Genomic DNA, 11562 nt, shown 5'->3' on the forward strand with positions numbered 1-11562 from the left:
GATTTACCATGGTGAGTTATAATAAGACGTGAAGGTCATTGTGACTTAGTTGATATCAGCTGTCTTGTAGGTTGTCATAATGAACTTCCGATTCTCACCTTTAATTAGACAATTATAAAAATTGTACTAAAATGTTCTATGTAATCAATTGGCAAGGAAATTACTTCTTGGATTTGTGAAGGCTCAGAATCAGATGAAACTTTTCATAATTGAACAAAAATGGATAAAAATGAATTGCTAAAATGAGATATAATTTAGAAATTTCATAAAACATAGAACATTAAACCTGAGAAGGACTTTCAGTCCTTCTGGAAACAGAAGGAAAACAGTCTAACGGTTTCCAATCTGAAATCCTGGAGTTCCTATAGGTTTTATAAGCCAATAATAGGATACCTGGATATATTTTCCATTGGAAGCCCTAGCTTCTCAAAATAAAGCTGCACAGGATAACTAGAACATCAGCTGTCTTTGCTTTGGGCTGCAGTTTTCTGAAGATAGTGTGGTTTAACCGGTTACCTCATATTCATCTGAAGCTCTTATTGATAGATCCCTGTATATTTAATCACTTAAATATAAGAAAACAATTATTACTTAATAAAAAGCAGTTGTATAGTGAGTGTAATATTTGAAATCATGGAGTCCATGGTATTATTGAGGATGGGGATAGGGACTTTTATTAAAGAGTCTTTGGTTGTGAGAAGATTGTAACTCACTAAACTTGTCAAAAGCTTTTGTTTTTGAAATGATCAAACCGAGGCACAAAACGTTCCTGTCCTTCATTGGTCATTCTGAATCACTTGTAAGTGCAAGGGTAATAGCTTATGTATTAATCAATAATGCCTATCTCAGCACCTCCACTAATACATTCCTTTTCTCTGTACATCAGCCCTTTATTTAATCACTCACTCTACTGAGGAAAGAAGTGTCAAATTTATGAGTCACATAAGTCTTTAGTCGTTATTCTTAAATTCCCCAGTCCAATTTTATTCACTTTCTTTGGCTGTTATCTACACAGTTGAGTGGGTCTACCATCTTAACTGAATTGATTAGTCAATTCAGTTAAAATATCAGAGGGTATTTCATTCATCCCAATGGAGTCACACTAGAGGAGGCAAAGTATAAATAGATAAGAAACTCACTCTGTACTGGTAAAATCTCAGCAACTCCTAGGCTGAAAGTAGTAGGCCAGAAATGTGGTATTTTATCACTAACCCAGAAAAAAAGGAGGAAAATCCAGCTCCTTGGAGGTCTTCTTCTGTTGTTAGCTATCAACATCTCTACTTTTCCTCTCTGTCTTAGGCCGAGTTTTCCAAGAAACAGACCTTGAGATGAAAATTTGTGTGCAGGTGTTTTCTTGGATAATGCTGTCAGAACAGCACTGTAAAGGACTGGAGGAAGCAGAATTTGGCAGACAGAGGTTCTACTAAGATGCAGTTGTAACAGAGGCTTCAGCTGATCCTATGGGGAGTTCTAGAGCTGGGATGGGTCTTTTGAGTTGTGCTGAACCAACATAAGGGGTCCTGGGTTTATATAGCCACATTGCCAAGCATTGGATGTGAGCTATCCCTGGGAAGTAAGAGTAACCTTGGGTGAGGCAATTCCCTTTGGATGATGATGATTCTCAGAGAGAAACTCAGCTTGGAGCCTTCAGCAGCTAACACTCTGTAGTTAGGGTAATGAGTGCCTCATTCCTGTTGTGAGAATCTGAGGACACACCACACATCTATTACACCCTCCTGCCCTTAACCCACTTTGTGTGCCCCCTCTGTAGACAATGTCTCCTCTGCATCATTCCCATACAAAAAGAAAACCCAGAAAATAGACCCAGACTTTCTTCCTTTCCTCACAAATCTTCCTTATAACTGGTACAGCATTTTTGACAGCTGACTAGCTAGGGTTAATGTGAAGTTTATAGCTGACAGACAGAGAAAAACAAATAGTCCCTGTGTGTGTTTGAAGTTTCTTTCATTATTTAAGAAGCTTTCTTTCGCTATTCAGTTATATAAAGATTAGAAGACAAAGTGGAATAAACAAAAGAAATGAATCATTTGAATAGCATGATTGCCATTCTGCAATGATCTGAAAAATCCAATATCGCCATTTAAATCAGATTCACTTTCGTCTAGAGAAAGAGACTTGACCTTTTCCAGTGGCCACCTAAGTAGAAGGTCAGACAGACTAAGAAAATGCCTCAACCTTCTCTAGGTTTCTTTTTATTCTTTTAGCCTTCCTTTGTTCCCATCTATTCTGCATCTTTAACTTTTTTTGCACTGAAAGTCTGTTTATCAGACCATGTCTAAATGAAGCCAAAGTAAGTATCTGAAAACAAAAATTCCTTTAGTTTAGTTAGTTGAAATAGCGTACATTCCCTTCACCCTTGCCCAAGTGTTGCCTGGATTCAAATAGGCATGTGTGTAGGAGAACAGCCATTAAAGTTATGGGGAAATTTTGACATACCGTATTTTTTGTGTCTTTACATAAGGTATTGTTTCTCAAGCTACAGGATATAGCTTATCAAGCTAAAGAAGCAAACTTGAATTGTAATATTCTTGACCTATCTTTCTGTGTTTTAGTATGTGGCGTCAAAAATCATTGATCCAAGCAGCCTGGTTCATGATAAGTTAGGAATTGTTATGAAAACTGCATGGCCCCTCAAAAATCCAAATGGCATGTTAACCATTTGGAAAAGAATGAAGGCAAGAGAGCTGCCATTTTAAGGGTTAATTTCTTCTTAATTTGGTTTCTATTAAGAAGTCCACCAGAGGAAAAAGTACACAATTTAGCACTTCACATATCTGGGTTCTAATTCTAGCAGGAGCAGGTAACTAGTAGTTACATATTTGGCTTTAACTGAAGCATTTTGTGAATCCTAACCTTACGCCATTAAGACAGAGTTTCTCTACTAAAGCAGCTCTTGTTGGAGGGAGAAGAAGAGATTGTTACAGCAGAAGATTCTTCTTTCCTCTTGTGAAATAAATCAATAATTTTATTTTTGAAACATCAAATACCTTTGCAAAAATATGATCTGGTGATGAGCCCAGAAATCTTCTGGCTGTGGAAATGTAGACACATCTCTAGGATTTGACTACATCAAAGAGTTGTCTTCAATACCTGTCAACACATCATGTTTCTGCATCTCAGTTTATATATATTGCAAGAGAACTATCAACATTTGCTTTGTTACATAGTATAGTTGAGGGCGCAATAAGAGGAAAAAGTAAAACTGCGTTGTTGGAGGTCACAGTAACTTCCTCCTTTGGTTTTAGCTGACATGCTCATTCACACATTCCTTGAAATTCCTCCCACATTTAGGCTCCAGGACACTGTAGTTTAATTTCCTTCTGATTTCCTTCTTGGTCTCATTTGATGGTTTCTCTTTTTCACTCTCTAGTAAACCATGAGCATCTTCTAAGATTCAGTCATGAGCCTCTGCTTTTCTCTAGCCACAGTCACACCTTTGGGGGAGGTAGTCGATCTAAGACCATAGTTGCAAATCAAACTCTGAACTCTCCCTTACAATCCAGTCCTGTATCTTCGTCTCAAGGTCTTCTGTCTTCTCTGAGCACTTAAGTCCTATGACATTTTTTAAAAAATTTTTTGTTTATTGCAGTAACATTGGTTTATAACATTGTAAAAATTTCAGGTGTACATCATTATACTTCTATTTCTGCATAGATTACATCATGTTCACCACCCAAATACTAATTACAATCCATCACCACACACATGTACCGAATTATCCCTTTCACCCTCCCATGACATTTTCTTCTTATGAGTATCCACAGTACTTACTGTCTAACTGTCTATGTTTCTCTCTCATTTAGTCAAGAGTTTTCTCATCTGCAAAATGGGGATAGGATAACTATAGCACCTATCTCATAGAGTTAAGCACTCAATAAATGTTTGCTATAATAATTATTAAAAGCTCTAGCTCCCAGAGTGCCTTGTTCAGCATTCCACATATGGAAAATACTCACAAATAGAGCACCTTTGAAATAGACCTATACACATTATGATACTAAAGTCCTAACTATCTTATTCAGAATATTAATCAGTCCTCAGAGCCTTATCATTTCTTACTTTACATGTCATGCTCCATCTATACATCACTTCTTTCAGTCCCTTTATCTAGCAAGCCTTTTTCCCATGTTTTCTCACTCTCTTAATCTTCTTTGCACATGCCATTCCCCTTACTGAGCACACACTCTGTTGTCTCTCACTTCTCACCTTCCTTAGGTCTTAGCATTAGATAGCACTTCCTCTAAGAAGTCTTTCATTATCCCCCAACTCCAGGTTAGATTCCCTTTCCAGGCACTCCCATAGGACCTATCACTATATTGTGTATTATAATTCCCTGTTTATCTGTTTCTATTTCTCACTAGATCATAAGTTCTCTAGCACCTGAGGCCTTTTGTGTCTTATTTAGTATTATAATCCCATTGTCTGGCCCAGTATCTGACACACAGCAGGAGCTTAATAAATGAATGAATGTTGCTTTTGTAATATATTGCCACCACAAACATACACACACAGTTTCCCTTTGTGAACTATCCTTGATATTCATTTAAAACTGATTCCGCTATAGGAAAGCTTTAGATAGGAGCATATACGAACCTACACTTCCCCAGGAAGTGCATTTACTCATCCAAGATGGATATAGAAATAAAATGTCTAGGGTCTTTATAGCCTCTTATAGCCCTGATTAGCTGTAGCCATTACCAATCTCAGCCTATCTTACCCTGCCAAGCTGCCTGAGTTTCACCAGTTCAAGGCAGTGCCAGTCACAAACCACAGGACCGTCCTCAGAGACAATAATCAAAATGGAGTGACAGGGAGAGGATACAGAGGAGTCAAGCTAAATCTTTTCATTTGTCATAGGATTTTCTGCAGCCTGGATTGGTCAATAGTTTGGCACTTCATAGATCCTTGTATTCCCTGATATCTTGTTGGAACATGAGTTAAATAATGACTAAGGGAAAGTGCCAGCTACTGAATCACCGAAAGATATGATTATCACCAAACCTAGTGCTTTGGGAGACGCAGATCCAACTGCATCCAATTCTATTGCACCTGGCATTTTTTTTCTATAAAAGTAACTTAATAAATTTCCTCTCCTTCCAGGAGCTGACCTATCTTGCCAGAGAATTGATATCATAGAGCCAGAAAGTCTGACTATGAAACACTGTGGAAAATTGAAGGTGAGTAACCAACACATTTCCAACTTGTGGAGTTTAAAAAGTTTTAATAAAATCAGAAATTACCAGGAAAAGAAGTCAACAGCACTTCTTATGTTGAAATTTGTTAGCGAGCTTCAATATCAAGGAATGAGTGTGTCACGCAGCAGATGAGCCTCTAGGATGAATTTGATTAATTCTCTACAATAGCAAAATTGCATAATTAGGTGGTGTTGCTTAAGGCTTTCTCTTGCTTTGGAGTTGAATAATCTAAATTGTGTAACCTCTAGTGGATTTCCACTCTGTCACGTATCAAAGATCATCCCTGCAGATGGAAAGAGAAGATTTTCTGTTGGGTTGCATGTGAGCTCAGTTGGAACGGTAAAAACTGTGGATGAATGTACTTTATTGGATTTAGCTTCCTGATGACAGGACTATGCTAGAATCAGTGACACTTCAAGTATGGTGACAACAAAAATGAGAGGGAGGGAGTTCTGTCAAATAAAGAGGATTTTTGTTCCAATCCTAGCTCGACTACTAGGTTGTTGTGTGACCTTGGGCAAGTCATTTACTCCCTTTGGGCCTCAGTTTCTGCTTCTCTACAGTGAGATAGAGTAGACGTTCTCATTGGTGATCTCTTTCTACCTCATGAAGCCCATTAAGTCAATTAGTTAAATGTCACAGGTGATAGCATTTAGGGCCCAAATTAACAGGATGGTCATCTTAATTCTGCATTTAAACTTGGTGCTTGGCTGCCTTACACCAAATATCTGGATGGACGTCTTTTTTTCACTTTTCATCCAGATATTTGAGTGCCAGGTAGATGCTGGATTTATGGATCTAAGCCACACTGGCTAATATCAGTTGAATGAAGGGCTAACTATTTGCTTACAGAATATACAGTTCCTAGAGCAACTTGTACCACTTACTTATATTGATATCTGGTCTACATTTACTATTTGGCAGCAAGTTGGCTCTGATAAGTGCCTGTTTAAACTTATAGTCTGTCAGCCTTCAAACACTATGGCATAACTAAATTGACTTTTATTATCTATAACAGTGTCATCCTGACTGGAACTGTATCAGACCCAAAAGAGAATGGATTTAAAAAGAGTTGTTTTTCTCTGAAAATCCTTTTATCATTTCCTTTTCTTCACCCAACATGGAAATATGGCTTAAGTTGTTTGTCATTTGGGGTCTCTCTGGGAAGCAGATGCCGAAACAGTTAGGAGTACAAAGGTTTATTGGGGGTAATACCTGTGAAATGTAACAGAAGGAGTAAGCAGAACTGGATAGGGAAAGATTTCATACCATGATGCTGATGCAATAGCTGTGAAAGGAAAAAGGACAGGAAGTAAGATTAGACAGAGAGAGTATCAGCCTAAGGTTCCGATCTCACAAAGCTTCATCAACCCAGTGGAGAGTTCTCAAGCAAAAATTTCCCATTAAAGGAGTCTCACGATGGGAAAAAATGGCCAGGCCCTAATACCTCTATTATGCTCAGTCATTGATTGGGGGATGCCCATGAAGAGCGTGGCTGAGGCAGAACCCAAAGGTGCTAATTGATGGAGGCTGTCAGATAAATGTATTCCTTACAGCTGAGTGGCAGTTTCTTTCTTTAAGGGAGATCCTGGCATACCTCCATAACCGCCAGAAACGCCATTTTTCATTATATTCCACTTTGAGCCTACAATAACCTGCTATTGCTCATCATATTAAGTCTAAACTCCTGTATAACTTCAAATAGAATAAAATACTTAGGAATAAGTTTTACAAAAGAAGTCCAAAACATATTCTGAAAACTACAAAATATTGTTGAAATAAATTAAAGAAGTCCTAAATAAGTGGAAACTCATCCCATGTTTATGGATCAGGAAACTTAGTATTGTTAAGACTGGAATACTTCTCAAATTGATGTATAGGTTCAATGCAATATCTTTCAAAATCCCGTCTGTTGTTTGCAGAAATGAACAAGCTGGTTGTAAAATTCCTATGGAAACACAAGGGATCCTGATAACCAAAACAATCTTGAAAAAAAAAGAATAGGGGCCAGCCCGGTGGCACAAGCGGTTAAGTGCGTGCGCTCCACTGCGGCGGCCCGGGGTTCGCTGGTTCGGATCCTGGGCGCACACCGACACACCACTTGGCAAGCCATGCTGTGGCGGCGTCCCATATAAAGTGGAGGAAGATGGGCACGGATGTTAGCCCAGGGCCAGTCTTCCTCAGCAAAAAGAGGAGGATTGGCAGATGTTAGCTCAGGGCTGATCTTCCTCACACACACACAAAAAAGAATAAAGTTGGAGGATTCACACTTCCCGATTTCAATATTACTACAAAGCTACAATAATCAAAACAGTCTGGTACTGGCATAAGGATAGACATATATATACATCAATGGAATAGAACTTAGAGTCCAGAAATAAACCCATTCATCTATGGTGAATTGATTATTGACAAAGGTACCAAGACCATTTAATGGTGGAAAGAACAGTCTTTTTAACAAATGATGTTGAGACAACTGGATATCCATATGCAAAATAATGAATTTGAACCCCTACCTTATACTATATACAAAATTAAGTCCAAATGGATCAAAGACCTAAATGTAAGAGCTAAAACTATAAAACTCTTAGAATGAAACATATGGGCTAATTTTTTGACCTCAAATTCGACAGCACTTTCTTAGATATGACACTAAAAGGACAAGCAACAAAAGAAAAAATAGATAAATTGGACTTTGTCAATTTTTTTAAAAAGTACTTCAAAGGACACTATCAGGAAAGTAAAAAGTCAACCCACTAAATGGGAAAAAAATATTTCCACTGTATCTGACAAAGATCTAGTATCCAGAATATATAAAGAGCCCTTATGACTTAACAATAAAAAGATAAACAATCCTATTAAAAGTGCACAAAAGATTTGAATAGACACTTTTCAAAAGATGATATACAAATGGCCAATAAACACATGCCAATAGTCATCAGGTAAATGCAAATCAAAATCACAATGAGAGACCATTTCACACCCACTAGGATGGCTATAAAAATAATTTTTTAAAAAAATGGAAAATAACAAGTGTCGGTGAAGATGTGGAGAAATTGGAACCCTCATATGTTGCTGGTAGGAATGTTAACTGGTGGAGCCGCTGTGGGAAATATTTTGGCAGTTCCTCAGAAACTTAACATAGAGTTATCATATGAGTCAGCAATTCCACTCCTAGTGTTATATCCATAAGAACTGTAAACATGTGTTCACACAAGAACTTGTACATGAGTGTTCATAATAATCTTATTTTTAATAGCCCCCAAGTGGAAACAAACAAAATGTTTATCAATAAATGAATGGATAAACAACATATGCTATATCCATACAAAGGAATATTATTTGTTCATAAAAAGGAATATTCTGATACATGCTACAACATGGAAAAGGCTTGAAAACATTATTCTAAGTGAAAGAAGGCAGACATGTTGTATGACTCTATGTGTATGAATGTCCAGAATAGGCAAATTCATAGACACAGAAAGCAGTTGCCAGGGGATGGGGTAAGAGGGGAATTGAAAATGACTTCTATGGGTACTGAGCTTCTTTTCGAGATGATGAAAATATTCTGAAATTAAGGAATATACTAGTGAATATACAAATTAGTAATGTACTAAAAGCACTGAATTATACACTTTAAAGGTGAACTTTATGGTATGGTATTATCTCAATAATACAGTTAAAAACAAACAAAAAGCAGTACACACAAGAAGAGCTGGCTATAAGGACAAGCTAAGATTTTAACAACAGAGAGCCTATCCCAGACAAATCATATCCAATAAGGAACACAGAACAATACAGGCTAGAAAATGCCATGGAATCTAAGTAAGGTGCTGAGTCAAACCAATAGACTTCTTTCATCTGTTCAAAATAAAGTCATTGAGTACCTCCTCTGTGCCAAGCCTATTTTAGGGTCTGGGATTATGAACAGGGACAAAATGTGGTCTCTGCTTCAAGAATATCACTATTTAGAAACAGCCAAGCAAACAGGCAATTTCAATATAACATTATAAGTGCTATAAGAGTCATGCACTGGGAACACGGAAGTTCAAAGAAGTAGCACCTGCCCTAGTGACAATCAACAGAAGTATTCTGAAGGATATTTAATATGAGCTGAGTTTTGAAAAATGAATAGGATTTAGCTAAATTAAGGTGGTAGCAGTAGTGGGTAGGGGGAGATGGTAGAGATGGGCATTAGAGCAAAAGAGAATAGTATATGCTCAAAAGCCCAAGAGTGTGAGAGAGAAAAAAAGAGTATACCCATGGAACTACAAGAGGTTCAAGATGACTAGGGTAAAGGGTGCATATGAAGAAGTGGTGAGAGATGGGGCTGGAGAGGTGTGAGTGCCTGCTCATGAAGAACCCTGTGTGCTACGCTAAAAAGTGTGAGCCAAAAGCATGCCTCACAAGACATGATTCCTTGAAGAACTCACCAATGGAAAAGTCCAAAAGACTTTATAAATGGTTATTAGATTTCTTCCCCCTCAGGAACATAGCTTTTGCAAACATCTATCTATTTTCTCTACCTTATTATTTCCTTTGGGCACTAGACAACTTGATTTTCTCAGACACAGTGACTCCGTTTAATACTGAGGCAAAGACGAATGTCAATTTATGGAGCCGCGTAGTAACAGTAAGGACACTGAGGCTGGAATTCTCAGAGACGACCACAGCTCTTGACCTTTGCCAGGAGCCATCTCTCCTGATGCCAGGAAAAGAACAGGCCTGTCTGAGCTTTGTGTCTCTTCATGCACCCAGGATAATGCTGCTTTCCTGGCAGGCATTTCATTGATGTCTGCTGTGGTCTTCTATCCCCTCTGCTCATTTATTCAAGAGATTGAGGCATCAAATATTTCAACACTTAGGTTTTGAAATAAGGCTTTGTGTCATTTCGTTCCAGGTTAGAGATGGTAAGAGAAAATTGACAAGGAAGCCGGATAAGATGGAGCCAATCTTATGGAAATAAACAGCACTGGGCATTCTCTAATTAAGAAGACTACCTTGTCACTGGGGGACAAATGTGAAAACGATTAGGATACTTAAAACAGATCATTATAGGATGAGCATACAACACAGCCTCCAAAGTGTTAAAATTGATATATTTTTTTAAAAAGTAGAGTGATAATTTGGTGCTTAAGATACTTCGTACATTTTTCCCACTTAAGCACAACAAATCTTGTCCTCTGGTTTCAGCTTCCTTGCTTGCTACCTGCTTGACCAGTAACTGGGACTGACTGACCACTATGACCTACTCTCTCAACTGGGAACACTTTTCCATGTAACTTCCAGGAAGTGCCCACTCTCCTGGATTTCCTCTTATCCCATTGGCCACTCCTTTTTAGTCTCCTTTGCTGCTTGTCCTCCTCTGTTCAACTTCTAAACATTGAAGGCCTCAGTGCTTGGCATTTAGTCCTCCTTCTCTTTTCTCTCCGACACACTCTCCCTAGGTGAACTCATCCGAATACACGGCTTTGATATTGTCTGATAACTAATAACTCCCAAAGGTGGTATGTTTACGGTTGACCTGGGTTCCAGGTTCCACTTCTGTTCATCCAGTTGCCTTTTTGCACGTCTAATAGGCAGTTAAAACTTTCTTGTGTCTAAAACAAAACTTTTGATTTCTATCTTGCCCCAAAGCCTGCTTCTCTCCTAACCTCTCCCAACTCGGTGAACAATATCATCACCTACCCAGTGGCTCAAGCTAAGAACCCTGGATTCCCCTTTCCCTTTCTTATCCATCAGCAATTCCTATAGATTCTACCTCCAAATCACACGCTGAATCTATCCACTGCTCTGCATCTCCTCTGTGATTGCCCTAGTCAAACTGCCATCATCTCTCATTTGCACTAGCTAGTAACTAGTCTTCCCCTTCTGCCCTTCCTCCCTACAGTCCACTCTCTGCACAGCAGCCAGAGTTTATTTTTTTAAATGTACATCAGATTATGTTACCTGCTTAAAATCCTCTAATAGTATCACCCAATATTTAGAATAAAATTCAAACTCCTTACCATGGCCTATAAGACCCTATATGATCTGACCACTGTTTACCTCTCTGACTTAAGCTGGTATCACTCTTTCCTTGCTCATTATACAACAGCCACACTGGACCATTTGTTCCTATAAAACACCAAACTCACCCCGGATTTAGGACTTTTGATTTTGCTGTTCCCTTTGCCTGGAAGACTCTTCCCCTTTCATGGGTCTGTTTTTGTAAATAAAGTTTTATTGTAACACAGCCATGCCCATTTGTTTACTACTGACTATGGCTGCTTTTTAGAAGAGAACAACAAAAAAGGAAGAACACAAGGTCTCTTCCAGAAGATTCAAGAAATCAAAGGGGAATTTA

Source organism: Ceratotherium simum, chromosome X (assembly GCF_057802395.1).
Source record: "Ceratotherium simum simum isolate JZ-2026a chromosome X, ASM5780239v1, whole genome shotgun sequence".
Lineage (NCBI taxonomy): Eukaryota > Metazoa > Chordata > Mammalia > Perissodactyla > Rhinocerotidae > Ceratotherium > Ceratotherium simum.